Genomic DNA, 27,823 nt, shown 5'->3' with positions numbered 1-27,823 from the left:
ATTCCACCCTTTGGTGACTGTGTGGAGTTTGCACATTCTCCCTGTGTCTGCATGGATTTCCTCCAGAGACTTTGATTTCCTCCACAATCCAAAGATGTGCAGATTAGGTGGATTGGCCAAGCCAAATTACCCATAGTGCCCAGGAACGTGCAGGTTAGGTGGATTGACCAAGCTAAATTTCCATAGTGTTCAGGAATGTGCAGGCTAGGTGGATTGGCCAAGCTAAATTACCCATTGTGTCCAAGAATGTGCTGGCTAGGAGGATGGGCCAAGCTAAATTACCCATAGTGTCCAAGAATGTGCAGACTAGGTGGATTGGCCAAGCTAAATTGCCCATTGTGTCCAGGAATGTGCAGGCTAGGTGGATTGGCCATGGGAAATGGATGGTTAGAGGTATGGGGTGGGATACTGTTCAGAAGTTGAGTGTGGACTTGATGGGCTGAATGGCCTGCTCCCACACTATAGGGATTCTATGATTCTATGAAATCTCACATGTTTCAATGTTACAAATTAAGCTCTTGTGTGTGATTTTGTTAATTCCTTCTGAAAGTCCAAATAAACCACATCCATTGGTTCCCCTTCATCAACTCTACTAGTTACATCCTTAAAGAATTCTAATAGATTTGTGAAGCATGATTTCCCATGTGCAAATCCATGTTGACCCTATCCAATACTGTCACTGCTTTCCAAGTCTCAGCTAATAATTCTTTTATAAGGGCCTTGAGCATTTTCTCCAATTAGGCTGACTGGTATATAATTCCTGGTTTTCTCTTTGCTTCCCTTCTTTAATAAATTACATTTGCAGACATCCAAACAGTAGAAACTGTTCCTGAATCTATGGAATCTTAGAAGAAGACCACAAATGGATCCATTATTTCTAGGGACACCTCCTTAAATACACTAGGAAGTAGATTATCGGGACCCGGGGATTTATTAGCCTTCAGTCCCATCAATTTTTACAGCAACATTTCCCTCTGCATATTTTGGAGATGCCGGTGTTGGACTGTATATTGATTTCCTTCAGTACCTTCGTCTCATTCAACCTGTATTCCCCAACATTTCTGGTATGTTACTTGTGTCCTTTTTTTGTGAACACGTAACTAAACTTAGTTGGTATTGAGTTAGTATTTAGTTGGTCAGCCATTTCTTTGTTCCCCATTATAAATTCTGCTTTTCTGACCGGAAGGGAACTATATTGTCTTCAACAACCTTTTTCTCTTCTCATGCGTATAGAACATTTTAGCCAGAGTTTTGTTCCCCCCAGGCTTACTGTAATGGATCAGACCAAACCTCCATTTTGAAAAGGTAGCTCAGACCCTAACTTTTCCTTGTTTTAAAGGCAGATGTGAAGTGCTGTGTTCCAGATGTGATGTGACTGGTCAAACTATTCAATGTTAAGCAAAACACAATTTACTTGACAGAGTATTGAGTACAGGAGTTGGGAGGTCATGTTGCGGCTGTACAGGACATTGGTGAGGCCACTGTTGGAATATTGCGTGCAATTCTGGCCTCCTTCCTATCGGAAAGATGTTGTGAAACTTGAAAGGGTTCAGAAAATATTTGCAAGGATGTTGCCAGGGTTGGAGGATTTGAGCTACAGGGAGAGGTTGAACAGGCCGGGGCTGTTTTCCCTGGAGCGTCGGAGGTTGAGAGGTGACCTTATAGAGGTTTACAAAATTATGAGGGGCATGGATAGGGTGAATAGGCAAGGTCTTTTCCCTGGGGTCGGGGAGTCCAGAACTAGAGGGCATAGCTTTAGGGTGAGAGGGTGTTAAGTGTATGGCATGAGCTGCCAGAGGATGTGGTGGAGGCTGGTACAATTGCAACATTTAAAAGGCATTTGGATGGGTATATAAATAGGAAGTGTTTGGAGGGATATGGGCCGGGTGCTGGCAGGTGGGACTAGATTGGGTTGGGATATCTGGTCGGCATGGAGAGGTTGGACCAAAAGGTCTGTTTCCATGCTGTACATCTCTATGACTCTATGACTCTAAAATGCAAACAACAGAAAGACGAATTTGGAATAACTTAATGATTGGAAAACTTAACTGAATAATAGAGACAGTACTATTCCTAATTAGCTGTTCCAATATAGTAATATCCCATAAACACACCCCTTGGCAACAAGGAAAATTGAGAAAAAGACTCACATGCAGTTTTCCAATTGGAAAAAAACATCAAGAGAAATTTCAGAAGAATTAGCAGCTAAGAGACATTCACTGAAGCTTCCAGCTCTTTTAGGACACAAAGGCCTCTGCTTAAAACTAAACCTAAGAACCAAAAAAGAAATAGAAAGCCTGGTCTGAGAGAATTATCCACGTCCAGGCTGCTTCCATTGTTACAACTTTAAAAAACACCAAACCACACAAATCGTTTGCTTTCTTAAAGAAAGCTCATTACTTCTGCCTTACAATCTCTCTTGAATAAAAAGGACAAAATAAACTCTTAAAGTAACAGCACCATCTCATTACTCTTGTACTCTATGCTCTACCTTTTACTGAATCCCTTTGTCCTTCTTTGCTGAATTCAAAACTGCTCCCACTCTCAAGTCTGTTTTTTTAAAGGCCAATTTGTATGTCTCTTCCTTGGATCTAATACTATCTTTAATTTCCCTCACAAGCCATGGGTTGGCCTCCTTTCTCATTTTACTCTAGCACTAGAAAAGGATGAACAATTGTTGCATTTCATGCATTCGCTCTTTGAATATTTGCCATTGCTTTCCACCATCATACTTTTAAGAAGGTTTCCTCAATTTATCAAAGCCAACTCACACATCATACCATCATAATATCCTCTATTTAGATTCAGCACCCAAGTCACAGAATCAATGCCAGTCTCCAACTTGATGAATAATTCTACCCTATTATGTCCACTCATCCCCAAGGGGCCTCAAACAACTAGATTGCCTTTTTTTTCTCATTACACAATCCCAGTCTGGGAGGTCCTGATCTTTTGTTGGTTCCTCAATATTTTGGTCTGGAAAACTATCCTGCATACATTCCAGGAAATCCTCTTCCACCATTTTGTTTTTTATTTGCATGTGTCTCTAATTTCCTGTTTAATGCTATTCTCAACATCATCCCTACGGTTTGAGGATCGACATACAATGCCCACTAATGTTTTAGGAATATCTGGTACAAAAGTATCCAGGCTGTTTTGATAAGATGGTCAGATGCTTTGAATACTTTGGGTACCATGACACAGTCGACCCAGAAAAACCAGTGACTCATCCCCAATGTACAGTATTGATTAAACTAAATGTTAAGCTTGAAAAAGGACTCCATAAGATGGAAGAAAAATAGGGTGATCACCACAGTAAAAGAGCCTTTGGATTAAGTTAATCATTGTGGTGAAAGAGAAGCCAAATGGATGGCTAAGAATTTGTCTAGATCCCAATGATTTTCATCAAGGAATAAATAGCAATTACTATCTTCTTGCAAAGTGGAAGAGATCACACCAGGACTGCAAGGAGCAAAATATTTCATCAAACTTGATGCCAGCAATGGGCTTGAACATCAAGCTTGATGAAGAATTCTCACTGTTGGAAACATTCTGTACATCTTTTAGTTTGTTCAATCTCCTGGGACAAAGGACACAAAGGATAAAAATGAGCAATAGGTACACCTAACAATGTTCACATCTATAGTGTAGATGATTAAGATCGTGAATACCACAGGGATGTTAGGATCGAACAAAATGCTGACAATTGCATTGTGAAAGTGCGAGAATGCTGGTTTTACAAATTTTGTCCCAGATCCTGAAAATGTCACAACTTTTCCGACTAATTTATCACTTCATCCTTAAATCCAATTAGATCTCATCTTGTGTGGCACCCTTGTTCAATGTATATTAGTTGCTAATATACATTAGTTGCTAATAGATGCTAATCCAATGGTTTCCCATTACCTTGCCTCTTATGCATAGTCAAGAAACTTGAACAAATTTGTCAGAAATTGGTTGTCTTTCATTAAATCATGCTGACCCTGCCTCGTCATATTTTGATCTTCTATTTGCTTACTTAAAACTTTGTTAAAAATAGATTACAGCATTTTCCCAATGACTATTGTCAGACTAGCTTCCCTCTTGTCTATCTCCCTCATTTCTTGAATCACCATGTTCAATTAGAAGCTTCAGATTTTTTTAGTCAACCCATTCAGATGTGCTATGACATACCACAGCTGGAACTTGAGCCCAGGATTTCAGGGTTAAAGGTAAGAACATTGCCACGGTGCCACAACAGCCCCTCAATAAGCAGTTTGACTTGATTAAAGTGCAATTATTGTGGTTACTTAATGTCATCATTGATTAATTTTTTTTCCTAACTTTAATCATTCCATTCGCTATGCCAGCCTATTGCTGATTGCTGTTGAAGGTGCTGACAAACTGCCTTCTTGAATTGTTCTTGGTCTTGTGCTGCATACACAGTCACAGAACTCTTTGGGAGGGAATACCAAGACTTTTACTCTTAATAGTAGAGAAATGGCAATAAAGTTGAGATGATGGTGTTCCTATGTATCTACTGTTCTCATTTTCCTGGATGAAAGAAGGAATAAGTTTGTAAAATACTGTCAATTAAGTTGCAATAGTGGATCTTGTAGATGGTACACTCTATAGTTATGTGGCATCAGATAGCAAGAATGAATGTTAAAGGTATTAATTCGGGTGCCATTCATATGGGTTGCTTCATCCTAAGTGATGTTGAAGTTGTTGGCTAATGTTAGCGCTGCAGTCATTCACACAAATAGAGAAGACTGAATGGACTGAGACTGATAGACTGCTCATTGTTGAACATTGGTCTGAGAGGATCTGCAAGGGTTAATACTGAAAAGTGCTGTAAGCATCACTTGCCGTGATGATGTCATATAGACTTGTGGGCACAACAGCTAAGGATCTCAAGAGTGAGACCTAACATCTGGTTCTCATCAAAGTCTCTGTAACAATGTTTCACATCTCAATGTAACCTGTGACTAGCTGCTAACATGCAAAATCCTACATCTTACTGACTACAACAGACTCCTCTAGTTCGACCAGCAAGTGATTTTTGTCCACCACAAAGGAGAGGCAGTAGTAGGAGTTATATTCCTCCACCCTAAGGGGATGGTGGCAGCAAATGTCACTGTGAGCAGTAGCTTCCCATGAAACAGATGGATGGCATCAACAAACTTGACTGGCAAAAGAAAAAGTGGGTGAGCATGAAGATGAAAATTGACCTCCTAAAGACAGTTGATGAGTCGTCAATGTTGAACCAGCATAGTATGCCTTAAAGAGCAATATCCCCATAAATAGGTAAACGGAAACATGCTAAGGAAGATGTAAAAGGTTTGATGTTTATTTTTACAGAAAAAAATAGAGTAGATGTAGACCAATGATATATTTTTGTCAGATATAAACACTTCTTTTGGTTATCCAAAGTATCTCATCAGTACTCATTTAGGAGAACTAGTTGTTTAGTGGTAATGTCACTAGACTAGTAATGCATAGACACAGACTAATGTTCTGATGGGTTCAAATGAGTTCCAACCTCACCCTAGCAGATAGTGATGTCAATAATCTCTAGTATGAAGAAAGGTTAATCTAATAGTAATGATGTATTATATATGTCAAACAAAACTGGTTCACCAATGGCCTTGATGAAAGAAAATCTGTCATCCTTACCTGGTCTACATATGATGCCAGACTCACATTAAGGTGGCTGAGTTTTAACTGCTACTTGAAATGGGTAATTATGTTTGGACAACAAATATTGGCCTTGGTGTGCCCCACATACCCATGTAATAAAATGAAGTGATAAAATAGTTAAGGAATCTAATCATATTAGGGAAATGCATCCAGAAAATTAACATGTGTGACTATTGTGGTGCAAACTGCAAAATACAATTACATGTTCAGTAATGAAGCAAGTACTTCTGCTTTTAAGGTTCAAATGTAGTTTAAAAAAGATTTTGGGGCATTTTTAAATACCAGGCTAAATGTTTGAGAAACACCATTGTTTACCTGCTAATGTCAACATAGGCAAAACTGATATAAGAGTGCAGAGAGATTTCATTACAGATTATCCGAACTGGGGATTAGTGCATGATTTAGAGATGCTACATCAATCGCTGTTGCATCATAAAGATCATCCCCATAGAGTATGTTTAATCCTGTAAGCAGGTCTTTTATACTTCAAAGTCACTACCATGTGTTTGTCACTTCTCCCAGGACAATATGTAGCACAGGAGATTGGCTAATAAGGAGCTAAAAAGATATTGATGCAAACTAGAACAACCAATTAAAAAGATTAAATGCTTCTTGATTTCAAAGTAGATTATGTGTCATTTTGATGACTCAATGGTTAAATGCTCAGCGGCTACGTAACTGTTCTTCATTTGTGAATTAAGACAGCAAATGAAGTTTATGAAAATGAGATGTCAAGAAATTAAATAACATTTTGCAATGCAGTTCAATTAGAACTTTGTAATGAATGATTACAGAATAGAACTTTGCACTATATTTGGTTCCCTTACCAAAAAGGAAACATACAAAATTATCACTGCGTGATGTATCTCCGTCAATTTTACAAATTACTTTCATAAAGCAAGCTTCAAAAGCCACAGTTTCGATGTCTTGGGCCTGATTATAACAGAAATCCAAAGCTAAGAAAATGCACCAAATGAACCGTAAGTAATTACAGTACAGAATAGGCTCCTCAACCCATTGTGTCTGTGCCAGCTCTCTGCAAGTGTAACTCGGCTAGTTCCATTCCCATACCCTTCACTCATAACCGTGCAATTCTTCTCTCCTCAGGTGTTTATCCAATTTCCTTCAGAAGCCCCAATTTGATCTGCCTCAGCCATAGTTTCAGGCAGTGCATTTCAGATCCTAATCACTCACTGCATGAAGTGTTTTTCCTTATGTCACCTTTGATTGATTGGCCAATTACTTTAAACTGGTGTCCTCTGGCTCTCACCAATCTGCCAACTGGAACAGCTACTCCCATCTACACTGCATAGATTCCCCAAAAGTTTGAACACTTATCAAATCTCCTCTCAACCTTCTGTGAAGCAAATAACAGCACTTTGTGGGCATCTCTTACCTTTGTTCCACAGAGCTTTACCTTCTCTAGGAGTGGTAGGGCAGGATAACCAACTGGTTGGAGAGATATCCATAAAATCCTGTCCAATATTGCTAATTCTGGGCTCTGTATTTTACTGTACGCAGGTGAAGGCTTTAGAGAGGATGCAGAAAAGATTTAGCTACATCAATCTCTGTTGCATCATAAAGATCATCCCCATAGAGTATGTTTAATCCCATAAGCAGGTATTTGAGAAGATTTGTAGCTAAGGTTGAGGTTCTGGATGTAGGTTTGCTCGCTGAGCTGGAAGGTTCATTTCCAGATGTTTCATCACCCACCTTCAGTGGGTCTCTGGGCGAAGCACTGCTGATAATTCCTGCTTTCTATTTATATGTTTGGGTTTCTTTGGGTTGGTGATGTCATTTCCTGTTCTTTTTCTCAGCAGGTGGTAGATGAGGTCTAACTTGATGTGTTTGTTGATAGAGTTCCGGTTGGAATGCCATGCTTCTAGGAATTCTCGTGCATGCCTCTGTTTGGCTTGTCCTAGGATGGATGTGTTGGCCCAGTCAAAACGGTGTCCTTCCTTGTGTGAGAGAGGGTCATTTTTTTTGTGGTTAGTTGATGTTCATGTATCCTGGTTGCTAATTTTCTGCCTGCTTGTCCAATGTAGTGTTTGTTACAGTTCTTGCATGGTATTTTGTAAATGACATTAGTTTTGCTTGTTGTCTGTATAGGGTCTTTCAAGTCTATTAGCTGCTAATTCAGTGTGTTGGTGGGTTTGTGGGCTACCACGATGCCAAGGGGTCTGAGCAGTCTGGCAGTCATTTCTGAGATGTCTTTGATGTAGGGGAGAGTGGCTAGGGTTTCTGGACATGTTTTGTCTGCTTGTTTGGGTTTGTTGCTGAAAAATCGGCAGTTCATTGGGTACCCATTCTTTTTGAACACACGATATAGGTGACCACGTTCCACAAGAGGACCATGTTCAAGTCTGGGTGTGTAATAACATCTCTGAACAGGTTGATTAGAAAAATAGGTTTAAAAGAAAATCAAAGACACAGGCACAGACAATGTCCAGCCAGGACAAAACATTGCAGCACTTATAAGACTCTGGATCACTTCCAGAACATATGCAGAAGTAGAACACAGTTTCAAAGCAGAAAAAATGTTATGTGTTTACTCAGAAACGATGTTAACATGGCACTTCTTCACCTTTAGAAAAGATACCTAAGGCATTCATAGAGGAAATTGATAATCTCAAGATTCACCTAGCTTGCTTATGTCATTGCACATCCTGTTAATTCTAAGCTTGATAAAAATGTGAGTGTTATAATTCTACCAGCTCACTTACTAAAGAAGAATGAGAAGTTACAGCCTACAGAGATGAGACCACATGATGCAGTGAAATAATTGTCAATAGCTTAACTATGGTACAAGTTACACTGCATCACAAGTAGCTTAAGAGAGTGAAAATGCTCATGTAATTCACAATCAGCATTCCTCACTTTTAAACTTGCATAAATGTCTTGCGGTCATTTTCGTCAAGAAGGCAGCAAGTGTACAACCATGTCCAGGAGAACAACTGAAACAAACAGTTATCAATCAACAGGCTGGTGGCCCAGAAACAAACCATTATCGGTCAAGAGTGTGGTGCTGGAAAATCACAGCAGGTCAGGCAGCATCCAAGGAGCAGGAAAATCGACATTTCGGGCAAAAGCCCTTCACTAGGAATTCTCGATGAAGGGCTTTTGTCCAAAACTTCGATTTTCCTGCTCCTCAGATTCTGCCTGACCTGCTGTGCTTTTCCAGCACCACACTCTTGACTCTAAGCTCCAGCATCTGCAGTACTCACTTTCGCCTAGTTGATACAAACCATTGAGGAGAAAGTGAGGACTGCAGATGCTGGAGATCAGAGCTGAAAATGTGTTGCTGGAAAAGCGCAGCAGGTCAGGCAGCATCCAGGGAACAGGAGAATCGATGTTTCGGGCATAAGCCCTGAAGAAGGGCTTATGCCCGAAATGTCGATTCTCCTGTTCCCTGGATGCTGCCTGACCTGCTGCGCTTTTCCAGCAACACATTTTCAGCTCTGATACAAACCATTACCAGTCAACCAGTCAAAGGGCAACCCATAGAAGTTCACACTAGGAGCTTTCTAAGTTCATGGCAGAACCCAAATAAAAAGAAGATCACCTACATTAACACAAAATAAAAGTTTCATATAGCCAAGATGCAAAAAATGGATAACAAACCAACAGAAGTTAAATAAAATCAGCGATAACGAATAAGTGACCAAGAGATTGTGTTATCATTTGCCAGTATTTTGTTGTAGGACGGTTCCACCAGGAGTCCAGTGAGTCAGCCAAGAAATTTATTTTGAACACCAACATAGGTGACTTACTAGTGCATGACAAAAGACTAATTAAAGCAGCATCCCTTTTGAAGATCTATTAGGAAGAATCCAGCAGGGACACTTAGATATTGTCAGGTGTAAAGCCAGGTGCAGTCAGCAGTGTGGTGGCCAGAAATCTCAAAACAGACTGATCATCGCATAACCTCTTGTAAAATCTGTGCTTTTACAGCATTTTCTAACTGGAAAACATCCCTTAAAAATGTGTTGCTGGAAAAGCGCAGCAGGTCAGGCAGCATCAAAGGAGAAGGAGAATCGACGTTTCGGGTAGCTTATGCCCGATACGTCGATTCTCCTTCTCCTTTGATGCTGCCTGACCTGCTGCGCTTTTCCAGCAACACATTTTTAAGCTCTGATCTCCAGCATCTGCAATCCTCACTTTCTCCTGGCAAACATCCCTGTCAACACTGAAGACAGATGAGAATATAAAACTGAAAAAGTTGGTGGAAAGAAGCAAATACTGAAAACAGGACTAGCAGCACAACCCAGTTGGGCTCATTTAGTTGTTCAGGCAATAAAATAGTCTGGTAAATAAATTGATATTGCAGAATGGTCAATACTGATGGAGCAGCAATCTTCCCGTAATATGGCTGCATATGTAATAAAGTCAAATTCATCAGTCAAGCAACCACAGAAGGAATCAAGATTTCCAGCCTGATCAACAATTTGAGGCAGATGAGCTACGAGTGACTCCATAGAATTTGGACCAATATTCATGGATTTCAGACTACAGTAAAACTAAGGAATTGCCTGGTATGAGCATAAAGGATATTGCAAAAATTAAATACTTATTGAAGTTGAAGAGCAATTTCCCAGGAGCACATTGTTAGTGAACTCCAGGATACAGCAAGGAAGACAAGCAGTGAGGATAAAGAGGAACTAGTAGATATAGTGGATTTGGATGTCCAGAAAGGTGCCATATAAAAAAATATTGCACAAGATAGCAGCTCATGATATGGGGTAAGCTACAACACAGGAAGACTAAACATTAGAAGCAGCATGTGAAAGACACCGCTAATTTATTCCAAAACCAACCAATCAGATCTAAGGTCTACTGTCCTCTTACATCTAGTCATGATGGACAAATAAAATACTCACTGGTGGAGTAGGCTCCACAAATATCCCCAAGTTCAATGATGGGGTAGCCCCACACATCAGTGTAAAAGACAAGGCAACTACCTTCAATCAGAAGTGTCATGTGGATGACCACACTTGCTGGTGTCTTAGCATCACAGATTGAGCCAATTAAATCTACTCCATGTGAGGTCAAGAAATGGCTGAAGGCACTGTATTTTACAAATACTGGTTCTGAAAACATTCTGGCAAGTGTACTGAAGGTGATATTACAATACCATATCCATCCAACAAGGTAGAAAGTTAGGTAAAAACAGAAACTGCTTTGTTCTAACGGGCGGCCAAGGTAGAAAGTTAGTCAAGTATGGCCCGGCCACAAAAAACAAGAAAAATCCAACCTAGTTAATTCTCAATCATCAACAATATCCTTTTCATAACAATGCTCAATCTAACTAAGTTATGACCACCACCTCCCCTACTGATATGCCTTCCACCTGCTCAAGCTCATTTTCAAATGTTCAGTCCATAACTGTCTTCTCCCTTATTGTGTTTTCTATGTACTGGCTAAAACATGTTCTCCTGGATACCATTTAACTAATTTTCCTCCCCCATTTATTTCACACTAAATGATCCCAGTTAATATTTAAATAATCGAAGTTCCCTACTTTACTGCTTAATTATTTTCACTTGTCTCTGAAATGTGATTACACATATATATTTAATCCTCTAACTCTCATTGACTGTTAAGGGACTATAATACTCACTAACAATGTGCTCGCCCCTTTTGTGTTTTTTCACTTCAACTCACATGGCCTCATTTGATAACCCTTCCAAGATATTATCTCTCTTCACTGCTGTAGTTGATTCCTGGATTATTATTGCGAACCCCCCACAAGCCCTCCCACCCTGTCAACCCCTCCCCTCATCCCCATCCCACCACTTACTTTTATCTCCTCTCTTTCTCATCTGACACCGTGTAACCAGAAATGTTGAGTTGCCAAACCTGCCCATCTTTCAGCAGATCTCAGTCATTGTTATGATATCATTCACCCATGTGTCTACCTGTTCCCTCAGCTCATCTGTTTTATTCATCAAGTTCCTATTGTTAAAATATGTTCTATTTCACCTTGTTAACCTTACTTATTTCCTATGTTTCCTCTGCCTTCCATTCTCAGTTCCTTCTTTTTTAACGTCTAATTCTATTTCAGTTTCTCTCCCCTCTCAACCACCAGTCAACATTCCATGTTTCTGCCAATTTAAGTTAAATCAGCCCCAACAATAGTAAAACAAATGTCCTCCAACAATACAGCACAGGTTGTGTAGGAAGCAGCACATCCTACCTCCAAGAAACAGAGGTGGACATCCATTGCAGCATTGTGCAACTGAAATTTGTGCCCTTAAACCTAGTCTTATGCTCCTTTTGCTTGAATGACAAGGCTTCACAGGCTTTCTGGGATTGAGATGGCCATCACCACATAGCATCTATGTTCCAAGATGAACCTGGTGCAATCTCAGTGTTTTTACATGGACATCCAAGCTGTGTCTTTTCTGTCAGACAAGCACAAGTATTAGAAGAAATTGACAGAGATTGCTAATCTGAGAGAAAGCATCATCAACATAAGCATTCTGAATATTCCACTACTTTAATTCAGCATGAGCACTGATCTGCAAGAAAATGGAACAAACTGAAATAAGTGCAAGTGGTGAAAATCTCACTCCAGATTTGTTTAGTGCTGGGAGCCCTACTATAAATCAATAGAATGGGAGAGTGGAAAACTTTGAAATTATGGCAATTATTCTAAGGTGATAACTAAAGAATGGAAGATGCAGTGCTATGTCTCCTGCTCCCCAGATAGTACAAAGTTCTGCAGTGAAATTGAACTTCTGCACTTATTTATGTCATTTTAATTAATGTAAGTTTACTGTGCTTTAATTGTAAGACTATTCACCCCTTAAAGAACATCAAATGCCTAGAATTTTTGTGCCCGATTGACCCTGCTGGTTTTTGTGTAAAATGGCAATTGTGCCAAGGACGAAGAGCATTGTCTGAGGAAGTGGAAGACTTTACTCCTCAGCCAGCTGAGATCAGCAAAAGGTAAAGTGAGGCCATTTATTTTCAAATAAATATTTATGATGTCAGGTATTTAACCTTGGCTTGATGGTAAGAGAAGTCTTTGGTGAAAAACTGCAGTTCAATACATGAAAATCTTTATTTCAGCTCTCATCACTTTCAGAGGTGCATTTCTCTCATGTTCTGGGAACTGCAATGTTACTGCTGTTGTGGAGTGAATCATTATAGTGTTTGGCAATGACATGTTCTTGGAATAAATACAATGCATTAACAAGAAATCTGCACAGCAGTAAAATATGTTTTTATATATAATTAGCTGAGCAGGACTAACCCAAGAAGTGCAAGGAAAAGTATTGTTTCTAAGGATTCAGCTTATCCTGACACTCCTCAATCTTTTTTTTCTTTTTCTAACAAATAAGCCTATTGTCTAACACCTTTATAGAAGACATTAAAATAAGTTTCTTTTTCAAATGCCAGAATCCATTAGCTTCAATCAATAATGCACAAAAATTTAAACTAGTTGCTGAGAGCAACAGCAGATGAGGATAGACAGGCCTTGATCAACTTGGAACTGCTCTTAAGAGCAACCCAAGATTTTTATTGAAATATCGATCCATTTAGAGGAGATGAGAGAAATTTCAAAGGAAAGAATTAGGATGCACAATTTGAATATCTGTAGCCCTTCTGGAGCAACCTCAAGCAGGACGTGGGTGGAAGGAATATATATTAAGGCAGGATTTATGTACAATTGGTCTTGGCATGAAAAACATAGTTGCCTTGCGAGGGATAAAGCGTCTGTACATGTCAAACAAAACCCGCAGCGTGGAAGGAGGGTGGGGAAGAGGGACAGTGGGGTAGATACTCTTACATTAGTTGCTGTAGATTAATACCCATGAAAACAGTTACATTGACCTGTCAACTGAACTCAGTTTAGCAGTCCAGAGTAGTGATGGGACCTCCATTTTAAGAGGTTTTTTAACTGAGCATCTTTTTGTTCTCCCTTGAAAAGAGGGCTGATGCCACTGTTTTGGAAGATTTCCATGTGGTTGGTAGCATCCCTTTCCCTATGGCCTCTTCACTGTAGAGCGCTCAAACTTCGATTAATTGTTTTCAAATGGATCTAAGATGATTTAAAACTTTGTTATGAAATATGCTTATACATGATGGGTGTAAAGCCAAGCTGCATAAGACTTTTATTTGGAGGTGATATTCTACTTTTTCTCTTCATGTAAGTTTAAAACAAAATTACACAAAATAGATTAGTCCTAATTCCTCAAGGCTCCACTGACAGCATGGATGATTTCTGTAGAGGATTGAGGGCTGACGGGTATTGGGATGTTTCAGAACAGAAGGTTTAATATTCAACACTGTACTTAAACTGTCCAATGTATTTTTGGTGACTGGTTTCAGGGACATCAATATTGATCACTTTCTTAGATTTGGTCCCAAACTAAGTTTCTTATCTTAAAGACTGGAGGCAATGAGCACCAATGCACTGAGAAACAGGCTAGTTATGACCTTGTATTTCCACAGTATCTGTCAAACATTTGTGTCCTCAGTGGGTGATGAACAGAACATCCAGAAAATCTGCATAAATTGACACGGTCAGCCATTTAAGCACTTCCAGAGTTCCACCATTCTCCTATCAGAGATCGCATATGGAAATCCAGATTTATTTTCATTAAGCAGACAACTTTTGTTATGGTATGCAGGCATCAGTTTGATGGAGACTGGGTGACAGGGCCCCTTTGAAGTAAGAGTAGGTGACAGAACGTTTTCATAACAACATGAACTGAAAGTGTTTGCTCTCCAATAATGTTTAACTGTTACCTGACAATACTGTAGTTCTGTAGTTCTTATTCAGAAACCAGTCATAATACATTAATTACTTAGTTATCCAAGTTCTGTGCTCATGGCTGCCCAACCTACTAAAATCTCTCCCACCTACAAAGATGGGCTAAACAATAGAAGCTTCAGCACTGTTTGCTGTCTTTTGGCTGACGCCTTCAACTGGAATTAAATAAATCATTTTTCAATGCAATAACCACGAGTATGCAGTAATGATTGTTTGCAATGGCAAAATGATATATACCGTTTTCACACATCAACTCCCCCCTTCTCCCTAACCATGTAGGGTGTGGAATTCCCCACAAAGTTTCTGGCATGCTTCATAGAGATCATAAGAAATGGTTATAAAGTGAGCAGCAAATGTGCCTATATACCTTCCTCCTGATACCAATGAACTTTTATTTAGTAATAAACATTTTCTATGCATCAAAGCAGATGCTGGTAAATTCTATTCATCCTTTGTGGTTCTGCAAAGAATAGTCTGACTCACTTGGTAATACAGAACTTGATTATTGCTGAAAAGAGAGGCATGTTGCCCACGTTTTTACCTTGAACTCATCAGGTCAAACACAAGAATGGCAGATTTCAAAATGGACATTCCAAAAATTCACACTACAGGAGAAAAATCATCTCTTATTGGCTGAGGTATAGCAAAAAGGAAAGCAATGGGACTTTAGGGATTTTCCAAGCTCTGAAGTAATTAAAAAATATGCAGGGTGAGAGTGAGGACTGCAGATGCTGGAGATTAGAGTCGAGACTGTGGTGCTGGAAAAGCACAGCAGGTCAGGCAGCATCGGAGTTGCAGGAGAATCAATGTTTCAGGCAAAAGCCCTTCATCAGGAAATCCTGATAAAGATTTTCCTGCTCATCAGGTGCTGCCTGACCTACTGTGCTTTTCCAGCACCACACTCTTGACTAAAAAATATGCAAGCTTTAAACATATTGTTATTGCTCATGGTGAATACCTCTTTTTATATGAATATATGTAACTTCTAACAAATGTAAGTGAGCCACATTACAATGTCAAGTGATTGTCTCAAATTAATTGTGAGTGCAGCTCAGGGTTGCTCTGCAAATGCCGCTAAATTAGAGAACCACGTTTAAGGGTAAATATTTTGTTTTAGTTTTCACAAGTGCAGGTTGTTTGAGTTCAGATAATGTCCACATTTTGCATCTTCTTGAATTACCCGGGAATAGTTCCTTATTGCTTTCTCCATAGCAATCCCTTGGTCAATCGGAGTTGACTTGCCTATCAATCAGCACTCCCTCTTCCTGTAGTGTATATTGCTGTGATCATTTGAAATTTGGCACTCTTATAGTTATACTGATGAGTGCAAGGCAAAATGTTCCAGCAACATTTCTCACTTTTCAGAAATAACACAGTAATCAACTTGATTAAGAATGATAGAAGGTTCAATGACTGACAGGCTTGGCATCTGGTTTGCAATAACTTAAATACAAAACTGTTACTGGTCTTCTTTGAATCAAAAATTTTCATCATTGTTTATTTCACCGTCTTTCATAATTCACATTACTTGAGAACTTTTTTTCTTAATATGAATTGATGTAACTTAATCAGTATGTAGGCATTACAATATTTGTGAGATATTGCTTTAGGCATGAATAAGAGGTATTTCCCAACTCAAAATAGCATATTTAAAGCTAGTGCTTCCAAATAAACCTGTTGGACTGTAACCTGATGTTGTGTGATCTTTAATTTTGTCTAACCCAGTCCAAGAAATGGGTAGACATTCCTGAAGAAGTGCTCATGCCCGAAACGTCGATTCTCCTGCTCCTTGGATGCTGTCTGACCTGCTGCGCTTTTCCAGCAACACATTTTCAGCTCTAACCCAGTCCAACACCAGCACCTCCAAATCATATTTAGATTAGATAGTGTAGGTAAACAATCACAGATTATGTTTTCGAAAGTATGTTTATTGAGTGTTGTGCAGGTAGAAGCATTGGTCGGAATTTAATGTCCTCTCCTGAGACAAGTTTAGTGGTGATGGGCATTTATTAGACGGGAGATTGTATGTGAGGATACTGACACCATCCTATTTCCACCTCAATCAAGTTGGTGTCAGGAAGGCCTATGGATTGTCTTCCTCACTGGCAATTAATATCTACTTCAGGGTTCATCCCACTGGTGTTGATATTAACCCAACAGTGAACGCAGGGTTCGCTATGCCACTGGAACATGCAACAAGTGTGGGGTTGAGTGTGACCTCGCAGGGGTCTCATCTCTTCAGGTGATACTGTGCCTGATCAAGGAACCTGATCAAGGAACCAAGGAAGAGGGTGCAGAGCCAGCCTGCCCTGCGGTATGCTGTCTGCGTTGCCTTTGACTTGGGATCCAGTGACAACCCTAAACCTTGAGAGGTTGTTCTACTGGCAGCCAGCATTGTCTGCCCATAGCTGGTAGGTGTAGGCAGGAATAATTTCCCCTCCCATGGTCCTTAACTCAGGGATGGCTTATTGCTGACTAGAGTAGCATATAATTAAGCAGTATTTCTGAAGAAGGTAAAGTGAGGCTCTCAGATCTCCATCCCCTCCATTAATTATTATCTACTGTGGTTTTAGTTTAATTTTGTGCTCATTAAGGAAATATGTACTGGTAATGGCATTACTGTTTCACTTTGTGTCATCTTGCATTAATGTGAGTTATTCCAAACCTGGAGTAACGTTTAAAGTATTAAATTGTAGCATGAAACTCTCCTTCTTCCATATTGACAAGAGAATGTCTTACTAATTTTATTAAGTCAGCTTAACAAGTATTGGGCAGATTTTCTCAGTGAAGTCCAGAAACTAGATTGCGATCACCTTGGTCTAATTTCAGATCACCCTTCACGCACAAGAGATGGAGGAAACATTTGTGTTGGCTTTCTATGTTCTAGTTCAATGTTGATTGAAGAAATTAAAAGGCAATAGGTTAACCAACTGGAAAAAAGCATTCCCCCATGGAGCAAAGAATTTATCAAGAACATCGTTATTACAACACGGTATGAAGCTTAAAACAAACTTCACAGTATTGACCTTTTTCATATATTCTTTACACTGCACTGGCCAATATTTACTCATTAACAATACTACTAAGCCAGATTATCTTGTCCTTATTACATCACTCCTTATGGAATCTTCGTAAATTCAAATTAGCTCCTGCATTTCCTAGGTTATAACTTCAGCTGAAATGTTCGATATATACTTGAGTGGTTAATCACATGTTCAAGTCAATCCCTGACCTTTGGCAAAAGCTGTTATTAATTTCTCTTGTGCCTAACAACTAGGTCAATGACCACATTTTTGTAGAATGTTGTTGTGGTTCTGTTCGCCGAGCTGGTAATTTGTGTTGCAGACGTTTCATCCCCTGTCTAGGTGACATCCTCAGTGCTTGGGAGCCTCCTGTGAAGCGCTTCTGTGATCTTTCCTCCGGCATTTATAGTGGTTTGTCTCTGCCACTTCCGGTTGTCAGTTCCAGCTGTCCGCTGTAGTGGTTGGTATATTGGGTCCAGGTCGATGTGCTTATTGATTGAATCTGTGGATGAGTGCCATGCCTCTAGGAATTCCCTGGCTGTTCCAACGGACAGCTGGAACTGACAACCGGAAGCGGCAGAGACAAACCACTATAAATGCCAGAGGAAACATCACAGAAACGCTTCACAGGAGGCTCCCAAGTACTGAGGATGTCACCTAGACAGGGGACGAAACGTCTGCAACACAAATTCCCAGCTCGGTGAACCGAACCACAACAACAAGCACCTGAGCTACAAATCGTCTCACAAATTATGTAGAATTTTTTTTATGATGCATCTATCTGGATGCATCACGGCTTGTTACAACTGCTTTGCCCAGGACTGTAATAAAATACAAAGAGTTGTGAACACAGCCCACACCTTCAAGCAAGCCAAACATCCATCCAATGTCTCTATCTATACATCTCATTGCCTCAGCAAGGCAGCCAACATAATCAAAGACCCCTCCCACCCCACTTATAATCTCTTCCAACCCCTTTCTGTCAGGCAGAATTTACAAAAGCTTAAACATGTGTACCAGCAGATTCAAGAACAGCTTCTTCCCTGCTGTTATTAGACTTCTGAATGAAACTCTCAAATTTCAAATCTAATGTTGATCTTGCTTTTTGTGTACCTTCTTTGCAGCCATAACTTTGTACTTCTTGCTCTGTTCAATCACCCTATGAACTTTGCGTAGTATGATTTGCCCGTACTGGGTGCAAAACAAAACTGTTCACTGTACTTAGATACTTGTGACAATAATAAATCAAATCAAATCATAATGCAAAAAATCTAAACTGTTTATATTCACCACTACTCATCACTGAATTCAAATCGCCCAGGTGCAAACCTGTTTGATCAAGTCATGGAATGGCACATCATTGGAGCAACCTCTCAGCTTCTTGAGTTAACTCATACTTTGAGCTCCACTCGTGCAACTTTGGGAGATAGGGTGAGTGGGAACAGTTTCTGACCTGACAACATTGTGATAATGAGCTGATGGGAGAAAGTGAATTTTAATTTCTTCTAACTATTAGTTGTGCAAAAGTTTGACTAGGACATGACAAGATCTGTAATTTATAGAATGTAAAGAAATTGGGACAGCTTATCATTTTAGTTTTTTTTGTGTCCTGAGAAATGGACATCACTAGCTCAGCCAGCATTTATTTCCCACTCTAAATGTCCTTGAGAAGATGAATTGCTTTCGTCACTGACGTTTGTGTGGGGTAGGTACATCCGCATTGCTGTCAAGGACGGAGTTCCAAGATTTTGATTCGGCATCACTCAAGAAGCAGTGTTTCAACTCCAGGTCAGGCTGGTAATTGACTAGGAGCACTTTTAGTTGTAGGTATTCCCATCTGCCTCCTGCCTGAGCCCTTTTTAGTTAGCAGGGATAGTCGTTTTGAAAGGTATGTTCGGGTGGTCCTGAAAAGGTGTAATATTAATGTAATGCTTTGTTTAGGAAAGAAGATGATAGCAATAGAGTCCTATTTTAATTAATAGGAGAGTCTTAGCTGCCAACAGGTTTTGGCAGACACTGTTGGTTTGAATTAGCTTCCCATTCATACTTGACAGGATGAGGTCATGCTTATTTCAACCAGCATTAGAACTATGCTGTTCAATTTCTGCTGACCTGAAGGGTATTTTCAGCTTCCTTCTATCTTTTGTGCTGGCCTTCATCTGTAGGCAATGCCTGCTCCGCACCGAAATTGCAGTCACTGTTGAATCTCAATGATAAGATTGAACTGTGAGTTAGTACCATATCAGCTTTGATATCACATATCAGTCCCTGGAGACACAATGAAATTGGAAACAGCAGGATCTGTGGTGCCTTTCTGGTGACAAGTATCCCAGGGAGTTGATCTGCAACTACCTAATGCTAAATCTATATAGTGCCAGGCAACATGGTGATTCAGTGGTTAGCACTGCTGCCTCATGGCACCAGGGAAGCAGGTTCAAATATCTGGGTTGGTTTCTGCCGAATGTTCCAGTTGCCTTCCATAATCCAATGTTGTACAAATTATATGGGTTGGCCATGCTAAATTGTCTGTAGTTCTATAGATATACAGGCTAGTTGGTTTAGCCATAGTAAGTGTAAGATTACTGGGTCAGATAGATGGGGGGGATACTGTTTGGGGGGTTGGTACACACACTTGGTGGGCTGAATGACCTCCTTCCATGCTGTAGGGTTTCTATGATTATCTAAAAGTCAGTCCAGGAAAATTATACAAATGCTAGTCCTCATCATGCCTGACTTATAGGTGAAAAATGGGAGTTGATAGAACCAACTTCTAATCATGAGCTTTCTTTTTGGATTCTACTGGAGGTACCCCACCTTCCAAAATAGCAACTGCAACTTTCACGTGGCTTGACTCCTTACTTTCAATTGATTAAACCCCTTGAATATGCTAATCAAGGGCCTATGCATGTTTTCAGATCCTGAGTGTATATTCACTCTTCTCAATTATTCTATTTCTCTTGAGGTATCATGAACATGTAGTTATATTAAATATTTAGTAAAGAATAGACACAAGCAGTCTGACAAAATGACTTCCAGAAGTCACTCCTGTGGATTCAGTTGGTGCTGGAATTAGATTGTGATTATCTCAAGAAGAAATCTCAAGAGATTGTGGGCGGCACGGTGGCACAGTGGTTAGCACTGCTGCCTCACAGCGCCAGGGACCCGGGTTCAACTCCCGCCTCAGGCGACTCTCTGTGTGGAGTTTGCACATTCTCCCCGTGGCTGCGTGGGTTTCCTCCGGGTGCTCCGGTTTCCTCCCACAATCCAAAAAATGTGCAGGTTAGGTGAATTGGCCATGCTAAATTGCCCGTAGTGTTAGGTGAAGGGGTAAACGTAGGAGTATGGGTCTGGGTGGTATACGCTTCGGCGGGTCGGTGTGGACTTGATGGGCCGAAAGGCCTGTTTCCACACTGTAAGTAATCTAATCTAAAAAAGATCCTTTGACATTTAATGAAGATTTCCCAGGGTGAACAGAAACACCTTGAAATCCCTGTAGGTGTAAATAGCTCTTTTGATCTCATCAATACTCTGACAGAATGACTACCTAAACTCATGAACATGGTGCTGGAAAACTGCAGCAGGTCAGGCAGCATCCGAGGAGCAGGAAAATCGATGTTTCGGGCAAAAGCCCTTCATCAGGGCTGCCTGACCTGCTGTGCGTTTCCAGCACCACACTCTCAACTCTAATCTCCAGCATCTGCAGTCCTCACTTTCGCCTACCTAAACTCATGACTGAGACCATTCAAAGATTAATTCCCATTAGGGCTTCTTCTTTTGGCCTTATAATGACATTGCAGGCTGTTGCCCAATCACCTTCCTTCCTCCTAGCTTTTACCTGCAACCTATTGGAAACTGAGACTGGACAATTTTGAGAAAGCTCCAACAAATAAGCTAGACCTGAGCAATCGTGACCCAAAGTCCAATTTTCAGTGAACTTCACTCCTTTATCTTCAATTGTGTTTAACAAGTTTGCTATCCACAGCATGTAATTTTCTGGCCGCTATTAACAGCACAGAAAATTATTAGAATTAATATTTTCTATGCATAGCTGGAAGAAAAATGGAGAAATGTTTATTATTTCCATATTATCTCTTGGATACATTGGCACTTATGTCAATAGCAGCAAATAGAAAACAAAACAGTGCAACCAGCCTTGACAAATATTGATTGTGATCCTAGAGTAGTTGAAACCGCAGTTGCTCAAAACATTTCCAAACTTTTTGTTCATTGTCTCCGTTCCCCAGCCTTGCTGTTTCAAAAGCTGTCAGTGCAACATCCCTACAATAGTTTCAGTGACCTTCAAAGTGAATAGGATGCTTTGAATTTAGCACCTTGCAAGTTGCAGATTGGAATGGCAGCAACAACATGAGGAATCATCCTCTGTTTGGCAACTTCTCTGGCTGAAACTAAGAATTTAGTGGAAGATGTAGGTTGAATTTTTATTTCTGCTCTAACTGTTGGCTAGAAGATAAGAACTATCTAATTCATTCACCAGGATGCCTCATCCTGCCTTCTAATGTAAACCATATGGACTTTGTTATTCTTAAACGTATTGGTTAGAGGTCTGTTTTCAAACTGTTGCTATCAACCAACTCAGTTGGAACATTCAAAACATAACAAACATAATAAATATATTTACTTTGCAGCCATGCAGCCTCCACGATCACCGCCCAGACAATCGCCTCCACGATCGCCAGGAAGACCATCGCCGACAGATTCGCGGCCTCCACGGAGTCCACGGCTATCGGGAACAACACCGTTTCTGCCATTGCCGCAGCCACTTCCGCCCCCAGTGACATCACTCACCTGCACTACCACCACGCCGCATGCGTCTCCGCCCCCACGACGATCTTCGTCACCACGACTAACCCCGCCCCCACGCCGATCTCCGTCCGCACGCCTAACCCCGCCCCCCACGCCGATCTATGTCCCAACGCCCAACCCCGCCCCGCCCCGATCTCCGTTCCCGCCCCGATTCCCGCCTCCACGCTTAACCCCGCCCCCACTCCCAGCTCCAGCCCCACATCAGGTCCCAGGTCCTAGCTGCCAGCCATGCCGTGTTTTCACCATCCCTCCAGAACTACCCCTCTCTGAGGATGAAAGATCAGTCCATGGCAGAGGCCTCACCTTCATTCCCCTACGCTTTCGGATTAACGAGTTCAACACGCGGTGAGACATCGAACAATTCTTCCGCCGCCTTCGCCTCCGCGCCTACTTCTTCAACCAGGATTCTCGACCACCATCTGACGACCCCTTCTCCCGCCTCCAACACACCCTATCCACCTGGGCACCCCGTGCTGGCCTCTTACCCACCCTTGATCTCTTCATAGCCAACTGCCGCCGCGACATTAACCGCCACAACCTCTCCACCCCTCTCACCCACTCCAACCTCTCACCCTCGGAACGTGCAGCCCTCCACTCCCTCCGCTCCAACCAGAACCTCACTATCAAACCGGCAGACAAGGGAGGCGTGGTAGTAGTTTGGCGCACCAATCTTTGCGCCGCTGAGGCTAAACACCAGCGCGTGGACACCTCCTCCTACTGCCCCCTTGACCATGACCCCACCTCCCACCACCAAACCATCATCTCCCAGACCATCCATAACCTCATCTCCGCAGGGGATCTCCCATCCATCGCCTCCAACTCATAGTCCCACAACCCCGCACCGCCCGTTTCTACCTCCTGCCCAAAATCCACAAACCTGACTGCCCCGGCCGACCCTTTGTCTCAGCCTGCTCCTGCCCCACCGAACTCATCTCTGCATACCTCGACACGGTCCTGTCCCCCTTAGTCCAAGAACTCCCCACCTATGTTCAGAACATCACCCACGCCCTCCACCTCCTCCATGATTTTCGCTTCCCCGGTCCCCAATGCCTTATCTTCACCATGGACATCCAGTCTCTATACACCTCCATCCCCCATCATGAAGGAGCATAGCCCTCCGCTTCTTCCTTTCCCGCCGTACCAACCAGTACCCTTCCACTGACACCCTCCTTCGACTGACTGAACTGGTCCTCACTCTGAACAACTTCTCTTTCCAATCCTCCCACTTCCTCCAAACTAAAGGAGTAGCCATGGGCACCTGCATGGGCTCCACCTATGCCTGCCTCTTCATAGGATATGTGGAACAGTCCATCTTCCGCAGCTACACTGGCACCACCCCCCACCTTTTCCTCCGCTACATTGATGACTGTATCGGCACTGCCTCGTGCTCCCATGAGGAGGTTGAACAGTTCATCCACTTTACTAACACCTTCCACCCCGACCTCAAATTTACCTGGACCATCTCAGACTCCTCACTCCCCTTCCTAGACCTCTCCATTTCTATCTCGGACGACCGAATCAACACGGACATTTACTATAAACCGACCAACTCCCATAGCTACCTAGACTACACCTCCTCCCACCCTGCCCCCTGTAAAAATGCCATCCCATATTCCCAATTCCTTCGTCTCCGCCGCATCTGCTCCCAGGAGGACCAGTTCCAAACCGTACAACCCAGATGGCCTCCTTCTTCAAAGATCACAATTTCCCCCCAGACGTGGTCGACGATGCTCTCCACCACATCTCCTCCACTTCCCGCTCCTCTGCCCTTGAGCCCTGACCCTCCAATCGCCACCAGGACAGAACCCCACTGGTCCTCACCTACCATCCCATCAACCTCCATATACATCGTCTCATCTGTCGTCATTTCCGCCACCTCCAAACGGACCCCACCACCAGGGATATATTTCCCTCCCCTATCAGCATTCTGAAAAGACCACTCCCTCCGTGACTCCTTCGTCAGGTCCATACCCCCCCCACCAACCCAACCTCCACTCCTGGCACCTTCCCCTGCAACCGCAAGAAATGCAAAGCTTGCGCCCACACCTCCCCTCTTACTTCCCTCCAAGGCCCCAAAGGATCCTTCCATATCCACCACAAATTCACCTGCACCTCCACACACATCATTTACTGCATCCGGTGCACCCGATGTGGCCTCCTCTATATTGGGGAGATGGGCCGCCTACTTGCAGAACATTTCAGAGAACACCTCTGGGACACCCGGACCAACCAACCCAACCACCCCGTGGCTCAACACTTCAACTCCCCCTCCCACTCCACCAAGGACATGCAGGTCCTTGGACTCCTCCATCGCCAGACCATAGCAACACGACGGCTGGAGGAAGAGCGCCTCATCTCCCGCCTAGGAACCCTCCAACCACAAGGGATGAACTCAGATTTCTCTAGTTTCCTCATTTCCCCTCCCTCCACCTTGTCTCAGTCCCAACCCTCAAACTCAGCACAACCTTCCTAACCTGCAATCTTCTTCCCGACCTCTCCGCCCCCACCCCACTCCAGCCTATCACCCTCACCTTAACCTCCTTCCACCTATTGCATTTCCAGCGCCTCTCCCCCAAGTCCCTCCTCCCTACCTTTTATCTTAGCCTGCTTGGCAAACCCTCCTCATTCCTGGAGAAAGGCTCATGCCCGAAACGTCGATTCTCCTGCTCCTTGGATGCTGCCTGACCTGCTGCGCTTTTCCAGCAACACATTTTCAGCTCTGATCTCCAGCATCTGCAGTCCTCACTTTCTCCTAAATATATTTTATGATCTAATCAGTATGATCCACATTTTTAAACAGACTTTCATTAAACTGCACTTCAGTTAATCAAAATATGTATATCAAGAGTAGGATGTTGGGAAAAGCACAGCAGATCAGGCAACATCTGAGGAGCAGGAGAATCGACGTTTCGGGCAAGAATCAGCCTTCATTCCTGATGAAGGGCTTTTGCCCAAAATGTCGACTCTCCTACTCCATGGATGTTGTCTGACCTGCTGTGCTTTTCCAGCACCCCATTCCCAACTCTGATCTCAGCATCTGCAGTCCTCACTTTCTCCAGAATACATATATGTCCATTCTCTATTATAAAACAGCAAATAACACAATCAGTGAGCGATTTCATTAGAGCCCTGATGCTATTATTATTGCAATATGTAGAACAACATCATTGTCTCAACTGTTTTCAAATGTTTATAATTTCCATATTCCAAATGACTAGAGACAAATTCCCTTTCAGGGTGAAGCTTATTTAATCAATCATCAGTAAACAACTTAATCCCCCAATGAAAGCTTAGATCATTTCCGACATTCAACCCCATTGCACCAATGAATCTAGAGTAGGTGCTGTGTTGAAGACTGATTTCCAGTGCTTTTGTTATATTCATAGAATCCCTACAGTGTGGAAGCAAGCCCTTTGGCCCAATAAGTCCACATCGACCCTCTGAAGAGTAACCCACCCATACCCATTCCCCTACCTTATTATCCTATATTTTCCCTTGACCTATGCACCAAATCTACTCATCCCTGAACACTACGGGCAATTTAGCATGGCCAACCCACCTAACCTGCACATCTTTAGATTATGGGAGGAAACCGGAGCACCAGAGGAAACCCGTGCAGACCCAGGGAGAATGTGCGAACTCCACACAGACAGTCACCTGAGGTTGGAAGTGAACCCTGGTCCCTGACGCTGTGAGGCAGCAGTGCTAACCACTGAGCCACTATGCTGCCCTTCGTTCAGAGGATGTGGCCAACACTGCTGGCCAGCATTTATTCTCCATCCATAATAGCCAAGAGTTTGTCACATTGCTGTGGATGTGGACTCAAATATAAGCTAGATCAAGTAAGGATAGCAGATTTCTTTCCCTGCAGGACTTTAGTGAACCAGATCGGTTTTTATGATAATTTCTAGTGGTTATGTGATTGCCTTAGGCCAGCTCTTCATTTCAAATTACATTGAAGCATCAGTGCATTTTCTGAAGCAATTGGGAGGATAGAACTTACATTCAACATTCAGAAGAGCAAAATCCTCCATCAGCAAGCTCCACATGCATTGGGCACAGCCCCATTGATTGTTACATGATGAGTGCCTAGAAAATGCAGAACACTTTGTATTTTAGAAGCTATCCTTCACAGAAAGCTGGCATTAATGAAAAATCCAACATTGTCTGAAACCTGTCGGTATGGCCTTTGGACTCCTAAGGAAGTGAGTGTTTGAAGATCAACACATCAAAATTGAACCAATCTTATTGTCTATCATGCAATTGTGATCCCTACCTTACAGTACATTGTTGAAACATGGACAATGTACAGGAGGATCCTCAATGCACTGGCATCATATCATCTACATTACACATGGTAGAGTCTACATATGAAGTGGCAGGACACATGTATCAACATCAGAGTCCTCAAGCAGGTATCACAACCTCAAGGCTATCCACCATCAGCTTCATTGTGCTGGTCATATAGTTCAGAGTTCAGATGTCTAATATCAGGTCACCAAAGCAGGTCTTTTTCTCCCATCTCAGTCAGGATAGATGCACAATAGAGCACAAAAGAAGCTCTTCAAGGACGTGCCACAAGTGACCATGAAGAAATGAAACTTCAACATCAACTTCTAGGGATCCATCATCCTGAACTGAACCAGATTGGGGCAGAGTCTATGTGAAGAACCCCAGCATCTTGAGAAGTAATGATGGGAAAGTGGAAAGGAATGATGGGAGAAGTGGAAAAAAAAGCAAATTGTGTCGAGACTAATAACATATGACTAAACTACTGCCAACAAATACCCTACCCACCATAAAGCCTGCAGATTCTAAATCATCTTCAGCAACCATCCTCAGATTCATAGAAGACAAACGTCTTCACCTGCGAGAGATTACCATTAATATGTCCAACAGTCTTCTTAGTGGGAACCTCGATCCTAACAGCATTTTGCCACTTTACATTATGAATGGCATAGATGAATTTAAATTGTTTGCTTATAATATTGACTGGAATATCTTTCCTAACTGAATATTTCAAAGAGTTCCACTGAATGCAGTGCTTGACTGTGAATAATCTCATCCTGATCATACATATGGAAGGCACTGATGGCACTCAGTACCCTGTAATTCTGATCCATTCATGCCCCTTCTGCCATGCTTCATAGAACATAGAACAATATAGCACAGGCATAGGCCCTTCGTTATACCATGTCTGCACGAATCATGATTCTCATCTAATGAGACACAGCAAAGACCAACAAACTGCTCACTTGCACCTCTGCACTGGTCTGTGCACAAAAGAACTAGCATGCTTCTTTGAGAAATATGTTAATGAGATGGTACAAATACTCACCAGTTCCTGCCATAATAAGTGATGAGCTTATCAGCAAATGGCGATATTCTTGTGAGCCATAAGAGCATATAATTTATGTTATTTGTCCAGTTTATTCATGGGTGAAAGTGGGGGGACTATTTCAAAACAAATTGCAGTTTTGTTCCTGAAAAAAGGGGAAAAAACTGAAAACAGCATTGC

The sequence above is a fragment of the Chiloscyllium plagiosum genome, unplaced genomic scaffold (assembly GCF_037043375.1).
Source record: "Chiloscyllium plagiosum isolate Xiang-an unplaced genomic scaffold, Cpla_swu_hap1 HiC_scaffold_2, whole genome shotgun sequence".
Classification (NCBI taxonomy): Eukaryota; Metazoa; Chordata; class Chondrichthyes; order Orectolobiformes; family Hemiscylliidae; genus Chiloscyllium; species Chiloscyllium plagiosum.
Note: the sequence above shows the minus strand (reverse complement) of the source record.